The 13,504-nt window shown below is 44.5% G+C and overlaps 1 long non-coding RNA gene across 1 annotated transcript; it reads right to left on the reverse strand.

Moving 5' to 3' along the window:
* Positions 1-1,431: 1,431 nt before the first annotated feature.
* LOC116757874 lies at positions 1,432-10,769 on the reverse strand. The gene is made up of 3 exons (XR_004351107.1): positions 10,592-10,769; positions 6,230-6,342; positions 1,432-3,291 (listed from the first exon to the last, which is right to left on the reverse strand). It is a non-coding gene; the product is annotated as an uncharacterized LOC116757874 (long non-coding RNA).
* Positions 10,770-13,504: the final 2,735 nt, after the last annotated feature.

A 13,504-nucleotide genomic window follows, 5' to 3' on the forward strand; every position in this document is an offset into this window, starting at 1 on the left:
CCTGCCGATGCAGGGGACCCGGGTTCGATCCCTGGTCAGGGAACTAGATCCCACATGCATGCCGCAACTAAGAGTTCACATGCCACAACTAAGGAGCCCACGTGCTGCAACTAAGGAGCCAGTGAGCCACAATTAAGGAGGCTGCCTGCTGCAACTAAGACCTGGTACAACCAAATAAAAATAAATAAATATTTTTTTAAAAAGACTAGAAAAGCAGTATCTGGGTCTGCTTGAGGAAAACCTACACTATTGTTTTGAAATATTGATGTGAAAAAATTTGATCAAAGTAAAAACCCATTAACAATATCCTAAGAAATCTCAACATTGCAGGGTTTTTGTTTGTTTGTTTGTTTTTTTGCGGTACGCGGGCCTCTCACTGTTGTGGCCTCTCCCGTTGCGGAGCAGAGGCTCCGGACGCGCAGGCTCAGCGGCCATGGCTCACGGGCCCAGCCGCTCCGCGGCATGTGGGATCTTCCCGGACCGGGGCACGAACCCGTGTCCCCTGCATCGGCAGGCGGACTCTCAACCACTGCTCCACCAGGGAAGCCCAACATTGCAGTTCTTAATGACAGAAGATGCAGAACTATTGGATTTAAAAGATAATCTCACCATAGAAAACAATTTAAACTGATAGAATTATCTACATTCTGATTAATGGCAAATTAATGATTATCAATTAATGGCTAAGAATATCCATCAAGGAAAAAAGATGATAATCTTCTGTTACTTGCTACTAGCTACCTGTACAAATGCAATTCTGCATTGATGGTGACTATCAAGAATTTGAAGAATTCTTGAATTCAAAAGAATCATCATGAAAAACAAGAACTGCATACAGCCATCTTGAGCATAAAACCTGATATAAAAAGTTATGTTCTGAAGCAAACTCAACTTTCCTATTAAAATATTTTAAAAGATTTTAGAGACAAGTATAATACAAATTCAAATGTCTTTCCTAATACATTGCATCATTTTTTATTATTTTAGTAAAAAAGTAAATACTAAGACAATGTAATGTTTTCTCCGTGCTCCATGGAAATAGCCCAAATCTCCCTCAATCCCTCAATTTCTCCCAGTGGGATGAACAAATATATTTTCTACTAATTCCATAAAAAGAAAAAGTTGGGGATGCACTGGAACAAACACAGAGGTATAGAGATAGCCTGTTCCTCCCTCTTCTTTTAAATGATTTTTACCACTTTTTAAAATTTTTTTATTTTTTTTTTATTTTTATTTTTGGCTGCGTTGGGTCTTCGTTGCTGTGCGCGGACTTTCTCTGGTTGCAGTGAGCGGGGGTACTCTTCATTGCGGTGTGTGGGCTTCTCATTGCAGTGGCTTCTCTTGTTGTGGAGCGCGGGCTTCAGTAGTTATGGCACGTGGGCTCAGTAGTTGTGGCACGCGAGCTCTAGAGCACAAGGCTCAGTAGTTGTGGTGCACGGGCTTGGTTGCTCCACAGCATGTGGGATCTTCCCAGGCCAGGGCTCGAACCCGTGTCCTCTGCATTGGCAGGCGGGTTCTTAACCACTGTGCCATCAGGGAAGCCCTTACAACTGTTTTTTGAAGTTACATGACATCATGGGAAGTCTCAAAAACAGAGTGAAATAATCGACCATGATCTCTACCCGACGCCACCCACCCCCATATTAGTTATCTATTGCTGCATAACAAATCATTCCAAAACTTGGTGACTTAAAAATACTAATAAATATTTATTATTTCCGATGGTTTCTGTGGTCAGGAATTCAAGAAGGACTCAGCTGGGTGGTTCTAACTCAGAAACTTTCATGAGGTTGCAGTCCTCTAAAGGCTTGACTGGCGTTGGAGGTTCCACTTCCAAGGTAGTTCACCCACATAGCTGGCAAGTTGGAGCTGGCTTTTGGCAGGAGGCCTCAGTTCCTCTCCACACAGGCCTCTCCACAGGGCTGCTGAAGTGTCCTTACAAAATGGCGACTGGCTTCCTCTAGAAGGAATGATTCAGAGTTCAAGGTAGAACCCAGAATGCATCTTATGACCTTAGCCTCGGAAAGCACACGTTTCTGCCACATTCTATCGATCACACAAGTTAGTCCTGAGTCACGTCAAAGGAATCGACATGTGGTCTTGGGTACCAGGAGTTGAAGATCTCTGGGAGACATTTTGGAGGCCAGCTACCACACTCCCCTCAACACTCCGACTGTGGCTATGTCAGGGTATTTCCTTCCCAGACTTCACCTGACCTTAAAGCCTTCATAGAGTGACAATCGTATCATTCAGACATTTTTATCTATACCCACCCCCAGATTCACATGTTGTAAAAACTCAAACACGAGAGGAAAATGTTTGAAAAAAAAAGGTGAAAATTTCTTCCCCATACTCTGTCCATTCCCCACTCTCTCTTCACAGTCAGAAGTAAATTCTTTCAGAATGTTTTTTCTTACACGATCTTGGGCAAGTCAATTGACTGCTCCGATTCTCAGTCTCCTCATCTGTAAACTGAGGGAAAATAAGGTCTACCCAACAAAATTATCTTAAGGGTTAAATGACATTATATATGCAAATCACTGTACCTGATACCTATGAAGTGCTCAGTTTATACCTCTCCTGGCTAAAAGTCACATGGCCAGTAAGTGACAGAGTTGTAATTTGAACCCAGGTCTGTATTTCCATAAAACCATTCTTTTCTCATTATTCCAGGTACCCATATGTCCCAGTGCTATCACTAAGTGTGTAAATTTGAGCAAGGCATTTAACCTCTCTAAGCTTAGCTTACTTCATCTGTAAAATGGGGACAATAACACCGTATGCAGGGAAACCAGTCTAGTGAGAAAGTAATTCAGCTCTGAGGGTGTACGACAGGGGTGCACAGGTATGACCAGAGCAAGGGGCACTTGTCTACTAAAATCCTTCCAGTCTTAAGCAACAGAAACTGACTCTGGCTAAACTGAGTCCCAGAGGAGGTTTTTCTGGACAGCTGTTGGGTGAGTTCACGGGGTGGAAGAAAAGGCAAAAGGATCCGCGCAGCTCCAGGCCTGCTCGGCAGGAGTGCTCCAGCCTTTTCTCTAGGGACCTACGGTAGATGGTGCAGCTCCGAGCATCTTCTGCCACTGATTCTTCACTTAACATCTTCAAATCTCTGGAAGGAATTTGACTTGCTTTGCTTGGTTCCATTGCATTCAAACTCATGGATCAGAAAGCCTCAGCCACGGGACTTCCCTGGTGGTCCAGTGGTTAAGACTTCGTGCTCTTGCTGCAGCGGTTGTGGGCTCCATCCCTGATCGGGGAACTCGGGGAACTAAGATCTCGCGTGCTGCGCTGCACAGCCAAAAAAAAGGGGGTATGGCATGGTCACAGGAGAACTGCGGGCCTGACAGCCCCATCCCACCCCAGCTTGCCTCTGATCCTGCCTGGCGCGTTACAAGGAATTTCCTGCGGGAAATGAATGAGAGACCTGAACCTTTAGAAGTTGGCATCACCTTGGTGGGGAATGGGGGGGAGATTCCCAGAAAGAGGAAATGGCATAGGCAAAGCCAGAGAAGTAAGAGAGACTGTGAAGCATATTGGGAGATGCAAGATGGAACCCTGTGGCTGGATGACTGCAGAGCGAAGGTAACTAAACACCCCACTTCCAGGTGGGAAACTCATTCCTTAGAGTTCAAAAGAGGCTGACTCCATGGCCAGCCTGACCAATCAGAATATGCCATTTCCTCAGCACCAGGGATTGGTGCAGGGAGGCCATGTGACCCAAGGAGGGCCAATCAGATTCACTCTATGAAATCCCGACTGGGGTTGGGAGGAAGAGAATCCTCTGGGTCCTGACTCAAGACGTCTTCAGGAAGAGACCAATGTCCTGGATGCTCTGGAGGCAAACTGCCTGGTTCAAGTCTTACCAGCTCCCTTACTAACTGTGAGAACTTGGGGGAGCTAATTAGACTCTCTCCTCCGTGAAATGAGATTAATAAGCCTTGCCTACACCCTAATAGGACAGTTAAATGAGAAAATAGACACAGAACAGGTAGAGCAGTGCCAAGTGCACACAGAAAGCCAGTGTGAGAATGAAACCAACAGAGAAAAAAGCAAGCCAAGAGCATAAACTAGTATGAGTCACGTTTCTGTCATGTCCCATTCATAGGTCCTGACTAAAACACTGGAGCATCGACTGGGATTGAAAAAAAGTGGGAAATGAGGGATGAGAGAGGGCAGATCATTTTTGCCGTGCTAAACAACCGGCTTTTTCTCCAGATGGCAATGGCAAGTCAGAGAAGGATGTGAAGAAAAATATGAAGAAATACTAAGCAGGAAATAAACTAGGACTCTCCTGAACAAAAAGACCCCTGTTGACATTTTAAAAGCAGAAGTCGTACATGTACAAATTAGAAAGTATAAACGGCACAGAAAGGCCCAAGATGAAAAAAAGATATCCCCTGTCCGTCTCTCTCCCCAGAGGTAAGTACCGTTCATAGTTCTTTATGAGTTTTCAGTCAAGAGTTTTAAATAAGTGATGAGCGCAGATTTGCATTTTAGGAAAAACCTCTCTGGCAGCAGTAGGGAGGGACACGTGTGTCAGGGTTAGAAGCAAAGGCAGCAAGAGAAGGGGATGAATCGATGGCTCACGCTCCTCCATCACCCACCTCTATCCTGGCTAATGCCTTCTCACCCTTCAGGCCCCAGGTAGGTATCACTCCCTCCAGGAAGTACTCCACTCCCCCCACCCCCGGCCAGAAGCCCCCTCCAGATTAGGACACATGCTATTAGAATAGAACCACAGCACATTTCATCATCACATTTGTCCCTCGTGTTCAATGTCTTCCTTTTCTGTTAGATTGTAAACTCTGTGAGGGCAAGGACCATGACTGCCTTGTTCTCCCCAGAGCCAAGGGTGGTACTACACACAGAACAGTCACTCAACAAATATTTATTAAATGAATGATTCATGATTGTTTTGGGAAACCCTGATAATGCAGAAAAATCTAGAGAAGAAAATAGAAATCACCTGAGGTCTCATGACCCACAGATGATGACTGTTAACATTTTGTACACATCCTTCCAGGCATCATTTGTATCCAGGTGTCATTAGAAGGACCCTGACAGCTATGACAAGAGAGCCAGGCAAAAGACAGGAAAGATACTCAGAATCTCACTGGGTGTAATTTCCACATCTGTAAGGGTTGTGATCCTGCCAGGTGGGAAGGATGGGAAGGGAGGTCAGAATGAACACAAGCAGCGAATGGATTAGATGGACCAATTAATAGTAGACAGTATTGACATGTACAATAGAAACTTAAGTTTTATCATGTCTATAAATTAAGTTTGTTAGAGTTATAGAATTACTTAAGAACTTGTTAAGATCCTACTTGTTAGGCAATTAAGTGCTTACATTTATAAAATATTTAAACTGTAAATTTCATTAACTAAATTAACTATTATATAAGTTATATAAGGCTTGTAAATTGAACCTAAAAGCTAAAGCACATATCAAAATGAAAAACTTTTGTGCATCAAAGGACACTATCAACAGAGTAAAGACAACCTACAGAATGGGAGAAAGTATTTGCAAATCACATATCTGATAAGGGATTAAAGAGAACTCCTAAAACTCAACTGCAAGAAACAAACAACCCAATTCAAAAACAGGCAAAGTGGACTTCCCTGGTGGCGCAGTGGTTAAGAATCCGCCTGCCAAAGCAGGGGACACGGGTTCCAGCCCTGGTCCAGGAGGATCCCACATGCCACGGAGCAACTAAGCCCATGCGCCACAACTACTGAGCCTGTGCTCTAGAGCCCGCGAGCCACAACTACTGAGCCCACGTGCCACAACTACTGAAGCCCGTGCGCCTAGAGCCTGTGCTCTGCAACAAGAGAAGCCACCGCAATGAGAAGCCCACGCACCGCAACGAAGAGTAGCCCCGGCTCACCACAACTAGAGAAAGCCCACGCACAGCAACAAAGACCCAACGCAGCCAAAAATATAAATAAATAAATTTTTTAAAAAAACAGGCAAAGTACTTGAATAGACATTTCTCCAAGGAGGTACAAATAGCTGATAAGCACATGGAAAGATGTTCAGCACCACTAAATGCTATGGGCCGAATGTTTGTGTCCTCCCCAAAGTTCATATGTTGAAAACCTACCCCTCAACGTGATGTCATTTGAAGGTAGGGCCTCTGGGAGGTAATTAGATTAGTTCATGAAGGCAGGGCCCTTATGAAGGGATTAAAGCCCTAATAGAAAGAGGAAGGACCACAAGATTCACCTCTCTCTCCCATGTGAGGACACAGTAAGAAGGTCATCTTTTGCAAACCAGGAAGAAGATTCTCACCAGACACCAGTTCGGCACCTTGATCTTGAACTTCCCAGCCTTCAGAACTGTAAGAAATAAATGTTTGTTTTTTAAGCCACCCAACTTATGCTACTCTGTTATAGTAGACCGAACTGACTAAGGCACTCATCGTTAGGGAAATACAAGTCAAAACCACAATGAGATACCACTTCACACAAATAACAAGGGTTGTCAAGGATGTGAAGAAGTTTGAACCCTGTGCACTGCTGGTGGGAATGTAAAATGGTGCAGCCACCATGGAAAACAGTATGGCAGTTCCTCAAAAAATTAAAAATAGAATTACCATATCAGCCAGCCATTTCACTTCTAGGTATACACCCAAAAGAATTAAAAGCAGGGATAAGAAGATGCATGTGTACACCAAGTGTCATAGCAGCATTATTCACAACAGCTAAAGCATGGAAGCAACCCAAGTGTCCATCAATGGATGAAGAGATAAACAAAATGTGGTACGTACATACAATGGAATATTATTTCGTCTTAAAAAGGAAAGAAATTCTGACCCATGCTACAACATGAATGAATCTTTAGGACGTTATGCTAAATGAAATAAGCCAGTTGCAAAAGGACAAATATTGTATGATTCTAGCTATAGGAAGTACATAGACTAGTCAGACTCACAGAGGCAGAAAGTAGAGTGGTGGTTGCCAGGGGCTGGAGGGGAGGGAGGAATGGGCAGTCATTGCTTAATGGGTACAGAGTTTCAGTTTCTGTGGATGGATGGTTATGTCGGTGGTACAACAATATGAATGTACTTATGCCACTGAATTGTACACTTAAAAATGCTTAAAGTGGTCCATTTTATGTTATGTGTATTTTATCACAATTTTAAAAGTAAATAATGAAAAATAAAACAGGGAAGTTCCCTGGCGGTCCCGTGGTTAGGACTCGGCACTTTCGTGGCTGGGGCCTGGGTTCATTTCCTGGTTGGGGAACTAAGATCCCACAAGCCGCCAAAAAAAAACCCCAAAACAAACAACAAAACAAAACAAAAAAGCTAAAGGACAAACTAGTTTTTTTAATTGGTAGCTTTATGTGGTGGTTTTTAATAACAGCTTTACCGATGTATAATTCACCTATCATAAAGCTTACTTTTTTAAGGTTCATAATTCTGTGGTTTTTAGTGTATTCACAGAGTCGTGCAACCATCACCACTGTCTAATTTTATGATATTTTCATCACCTCCAAAAAGAGACTCAGTACCCGTTAGGAGTCATTCCCCATTTCTCCCTTCTCCTAATACCTGGCAATCAATTATCTACTTTCTGTTTCTATAGATTTGCCTATTTTGAATATTTCATATAGATGGAATCATATAAAATCTGGTCTGTTGTGTCTGGTTTCTTTCACTTTGTATAATGCTTTCAAGGGTTATCCTCGTCGTAGCGCGTATCAGTGTGTCATTCCTTTTGATGCCCAAACAATAGTCCTTTGCGTGGATAAACCGCACTTTGTTTAGCCATGCATCAATTAACTGTCGTTTGAGTTGTCTCCACTTTGAGGATATTGTGAATAGTGTGGCTCCGAACATTCGTGTACAAGTATTTGTTCGAATGCCTGTTTTCAATTCTTTTGGTTATATACCCAGGGGAGGAGTTCCTGGGTCATCAGGTAACTCTGAGCAACTGCATAGTGGCTGCAACGTTTTCCATTCCCACCAGCAAAGCACTGTATGAGAGTTCCAGTTTCTTCACATCCTTGCCAATACTTGTTATTTTCCATTTTTTAAACTATGGTCATCCTGGTGGGTGTAAAGTGGTATCTCGTTGCGGTTTTGCTCTGCACGTCCTTAATGACTAATCTGTTGGGCATCTGTTGCAAGCCTTTGACTAATTTTCATGAATTTTCAGAGCTCTGGAAAAGTTGATTTTAACATCTTTTGCCAGTGTTCACATGGTTTTATGCAGGAGAAGATTTTGCAGATCCCTACTCCGCCGTAAGGCCCACTGTCCCTGCTGACTCTTCGTGGATGACATTGATGACATTACCCTCATCCTGATGCAGGCTGGTCCCTGTTATACAACAGAGTCGAACAGCACAGTGGGAAAGGGACTGAGTCCATTTTAGATGCCATCAGCTCACAGATTCTATAACTTTTACATCTTAGTTCATGTTCCATATCCTGTCTCCTTGTCAGTACAAGCTCCTGGAAGCAGGAGCTGTGGGTTGCTTTGCAGGCTTCCTTCTGGTTCCCAGCACTGTTCTTTGCCTGCTTAACACGTTTAATATAACCACTTTGGGACATTATTTGGGTCTTTACAAATATTTTAAAGTTGTCTGGGGTTACGATGTTCTGAATCTAGACTCCAGATTTAGTTTGCATTCTCCAGTGTGATTGCTATAGGGTCCCTGTGGCTACTGAGATTGAAATTAATTAAAATTAAATAAAATTTAAAACGTAGTTCCTTGGTTTCACTAGCCACATTCCAAGTGCACAGTAGCTACATGTGGCTAGTGGCTACCGTATCAAGCGGCACAGAGCTAGAAATTTCCACCATGACCCTGCTCTAGATACTTCCTCTCCAGCTGTCTCAGAGCACAGGATCATCACTGTTGGGAAGTTGAAGGGGCACTGGGCATAGATTCTCCTTCATTTGCAAGGAGGCAGCTCTTTTAATGAGTCCTGATTACTTTTTTAAAAATTTATTTATTTTATTTTATTTTAATTTTTGGTTGTGTTGGGTCTTTGTTGCTGCGCGCAAGCTTTCTCTAGTTTCGGGGAGCGGGGGCTACTCTTCATTGTGGTGCGTGGGCTTCTCATTGCAGTGGCTTCTCTTGTTGTGGAGCATGGGCTCTAGGCATGCAGGCTTCAGGAGCTGTGGCTCGTGGGCTCTAGAGTGCAGGCTCAGTAGTTGTGGTGCAGGGGCTTAGTTGCTCCAAGGTAGGTGGGATTGTCCCAGACCAGGGATCGAACCCCTGTCCCCTGAATTGGCAGGCAGACACTGCGCCACCAGGGAAGTCCCCTGATTACTTTTAATGATAAGGTAATGGATAAAGGATATGATTTTCCTGGGTGATTTCCAACTACTAGACAAAGTGTCCAGAGAGGATGACTGTGCAAAGTACAAAAAAACAAAACAAAACCAACCTTAAATAATGCTAGCATTGTTATCTCTTCAGGGCAGCCTTTCATCAGCTCCCGGCACCAGGACCACTTCTCTCTTTATCAAGCACCCACCCAAGGTCAGTCGTAATATAATCCTAGCCACAACCCAGCCTTACCTGGAGAGAGAACCCAGCCAGGTCTCCTGGTTCCCCAGCCGGGGCTGCTCCCAGAGCACCCCTCCCCTCTCACAGACCAGCCTCCCATCTCCGAAAGACTTAGTGAGGATTATAAAACAGACCCATCAAGCCGAGATGAAGCAGCTGAGACGCCCAAGTCAGGAGAAGGGCAGCCAGCCCACGTGGTCCTGGCCCAGTGCTGGCTTCAAGCAAAGGAAGGCTCTGGCATTAGCGAGAATGACTGTGAACACAGCTGACTTCATGGGTGTGCAACCTTGCAGTTGCTTGGGACCCCACGCCCAGAAGGGTCCCACATTTGGGTTAATGCTCTGCTGCCGCCATCTTGAAATTCTCCATCATTTCTAACGAGGAGCCCTGAATTTTCACTTTGCACTGAGCCTTGCAAATTATGTGGGTGGTCCTGACCTTTTCCATGGAAGGCGTTAATCTTCGAGCAAGAGACAGGCCAGGCAGGGAGATGGGGGGAGTGAAGAGCTGGGCAGCAGCCATGGAGAGCCAAACAGGGGTCAGCGAGCTGCAGAGCCACCTCAGGGGCCCCTGGGGTCCAGGCATTTAAGGGGTAAATGCTTGCTTGTTGCAGAAACATAACTATTCAGAGAAATTCTTTTACTTTTCTTCTTTTTTTTTTGGCCACATGCGCAGCTTGTGGGATCTTAGTTCCCGGACCAGGGATCGAACCCGCGTCCCCTGCAGTGGAAACACAGAGTCCTAACCACTGGACCACCAGGGAATTCCTCTTCAGAGAAATTGTAATGACACATAACAAAGGTTTCCATGTTGTAACTTTGTTTTACCGTGATGTTGACAGTTTATTCTCTTCCCAAACTTTTGCCTGGTTTCATGTTCAGGTAAAAGCTAAGAAGTGTTTGAAAGGAAATTCAACCAACAAACTTGTAAAGATAATTTTTCATTCAATATGCCAAACAAGACACTACTATTTAACAGCAAGCCATACTACATGCAATACATTTTTGATGGTTTAAAAAGCAACAAAGTGACTTTAAAATAAAGGAATACTTAAATATTACTCACAGAAGAAGAAATAGCTAAATGTCCTCTTGTATCTGAAAAAGACTCAAAATGTTCTAGATTGTTTTTTCTTTTGGCCCAATTAGGAAAGAAGAAATAACTAATAAACTATGTAAATATATTAGTTAAGAGAAAACAAGATAAAGAAACAGGAAATAAATCAACTATACTTCAATTTTTAAAAAAAGATAAAACTTTTCTTTTATGCCCACACACAAAAAAGGAAGAGACGGAAAAAAAAAAAAGAAAAAAAAAAAAAAAAAAAGGAAGAGACGGGAAGGAACAGAATGTCAGAGTCAGCCTGCTAATTTTGATGAGGAAGCTCATTGTAACTACTAACACAAACCGAAAATCTGCTGTTTACTAAAGTAGGAGGATGTATAACAACTGTAGCTTTAATTCCATATAAATGGAGCTAAAATGCACTACAGCTTGTGGTCACTTGCTAGCTACATGCATGCAGGTATTTCGGTATTTGTTTTGCTTTGTTCATTAATAAAAAATCAGCTAATTCTAAAAAACAAAACAAAACAGGAAAAAAAACTTGCCTTCTTGATAGCTCCATCTTCCCAGCTTGTCTTCCTGAAAGCTTATACTGTGCCCACAACCAGCCAGAAGAACATTTGGACTCATTAAACTCGCCCACCCCTCCAGCCCAAGAAGCTGAAGTGCTTGGGACAACAGGTCTGCTCTGGCTGGACCTCGGGGTGAAACACCTTAGAAGGGGAACAGCATTCCTCCTCAGCTGCTGTCCCCACCCACTCACCAGCCTTGAGGGAGAGGGGCCGGGGAGGAACAGCTCTTCTTTGATAAATGGGGGGGTGGGGGGGGAGGCCACAGGACCACAGGGGAGAAAGGAGTCGCCTCGGGTTTCCCTTCAGTGAGTGCTTCCTAAAGGGAGAAGCACAGTTCGTCTTGTACGCTCACATGATCCTTGGAGACACAACTCATCTCCCACGATGTCACCTGTAAGGACAAGATAAACAGCCCAACCTGGGGCCCAGCTCAGGTTGACCCTGGTTCTAGTTCACGTCACGTCCTGAGGATCCTGCCCCTCAAGAGCAGGGCTGGGACAGTGAGGGGAACAAAGACTGACGGCATTTCCATATTTTCCCTTTTATACACAACACTCCCCAAATAAACAAGTTGCCTTTTCTTCCTAAATTCTTACAGTACAGAGTGCTTGATTCAATTAAAACATGTGAGGGTATAGGGCTTCCCTGGTGGCGCAGTGGTTGAGAGTCCGCCTGCCGATGCAGGGGACACGGGTTCGTGCCCCGGTCCGGGAGGATCCCACATGCCGCGGAGCGGCTGGGCCCGTGAGCCATGGCCGCTGGGCCTGCGCGTCCGGAGCTTGTGCTCTGCAACGGGAGAGGCCACAACAGTGAGAGGCCCGCGTACCGCAAAAAAAAAAAACAAAAAACATGTGAGGGGACTTCCCTGGTGGTCCAGAGGTTAAGACTCTGTGCTCCCAATGCAGGGGGCCCGGGTTTGATCCCTGGTCAGGGAACTAGATCCCGCATGCTGTAACTAAAGATCCTGCACACGTGGCAACGAAGATCCCGCATGCCACACTAAGGACCTGGTGCAGCCAAATAAATACATTAATTCATTTAAAAAAAATTAAAAAGTAAAACATGTGAGTGGACTGACCACAACTGACCATAAATGCAGGGCCACCTAGTCCATACACCACACCTGAGTGAACTTGGAGAAGGTACCCCCCTCCAGGAAGATGCAGCATCCTGGGCACCCAGCTTGGTGGGTGAATGGTGCCCACCCCACCCCCAGGGAGATCCAGCTTCACAGTAGGATGCACAGCTTGGCCAGTAAAACATAGGCTCAATTTCGGCAGCCTGTCCTCACCCATCTGGCCGGGCCTCCTTGCTCAGTGAACAGCCTGCACAACTGCACTCAGAGGTTCTGCTTAATCACTAAACATTAAGCTGTTCTACAATAGGAGGAAAGCAGTTTGCCTGGCCCAGTTCCTATCGGGTACAGTTTACTGATAATCCTTAAAGCCTCACAGCAATAGCTACTTTCATTTTTTGTTTTAAAGAGGAGGCTGTTAACTCAAGAGAGTCTCAGGAAATGTTCTGGTTATGTAAAAGAAAGCGAACCAAATGAGACAAAACTCAGAAAGATATTTGGGCAAAGGTGCAACAGAGGGATAGATGACTTGGTCTCTAGAGTCAGCTGGAGGTGAGTTCAGATTATGGCTACATGACCTCGATAAGTCATTTAGCCTCAGTTTCGCCATCTGGAAAATGGAGATAATAATGTGCACCTCATCGGACTATTCTGAAGATTAAAGGAGGTAACATTCATTTATTCATTCATTCATTCATTCAACTGATACTCACTAGCACTTGTTACATGCCAGGCACTGAAACATAACTGTGAATATAATATAGGGCCCCTACCATCTAGAATGGGGTCAAAAATAGTATAAAGTTTCCATTAAGATGAGTTATGAGAGAGTATGATGAAGGGTAATTGGCCTGGTCAGGTGGGTCAAGGAGAGTTTCTTGTTGGTCTGTGATCTAGAGAAAGAGTGGGAGCTACCAGGCAATGAGAGACCCAAGTAGAGGGAAGGGCATGTGCGAGGGTCCTGTGGCAGGAGGAAGCTTGGCTCATTCATGGAAGCTAGACCACTGGGGCTGGAGCACAGGAATCAAGGGGAAGAGTAATATCAGAGGCGGCTGGAGGGCCAGACTGGGCAGAGGCTTCAGGCCTCAATGAGGATGTGGTTCTTCATCCTATAAGCAATGGGAAATGAAAGATTGGTCTTACGTTAGATGGGGCAAGAGGCGAGAGGTGGCCGGTGTGACAGGATTACATTGCTTTTTGAAAAGATTGCTCTGGCTGCGGAGTAGAAAATAGATTGGAAGGGAGCCAGAGGGGTGTGGGGACCAA

This window comes from Phocoena sinus, chromosome 8 (genome assembly GCF_008692025.1).
Source record: "Phocoena sinus isolate mPhoSin1 chromosome 8, mPhoSin1.pri, whole genome shotgun sequence".
Lineage (NCBI taxonomy): Eukaryota > Metazoa > Chordata > Mammalia > Artiodactyla > Phocoenidae > Phocoena > Phocoena sinus.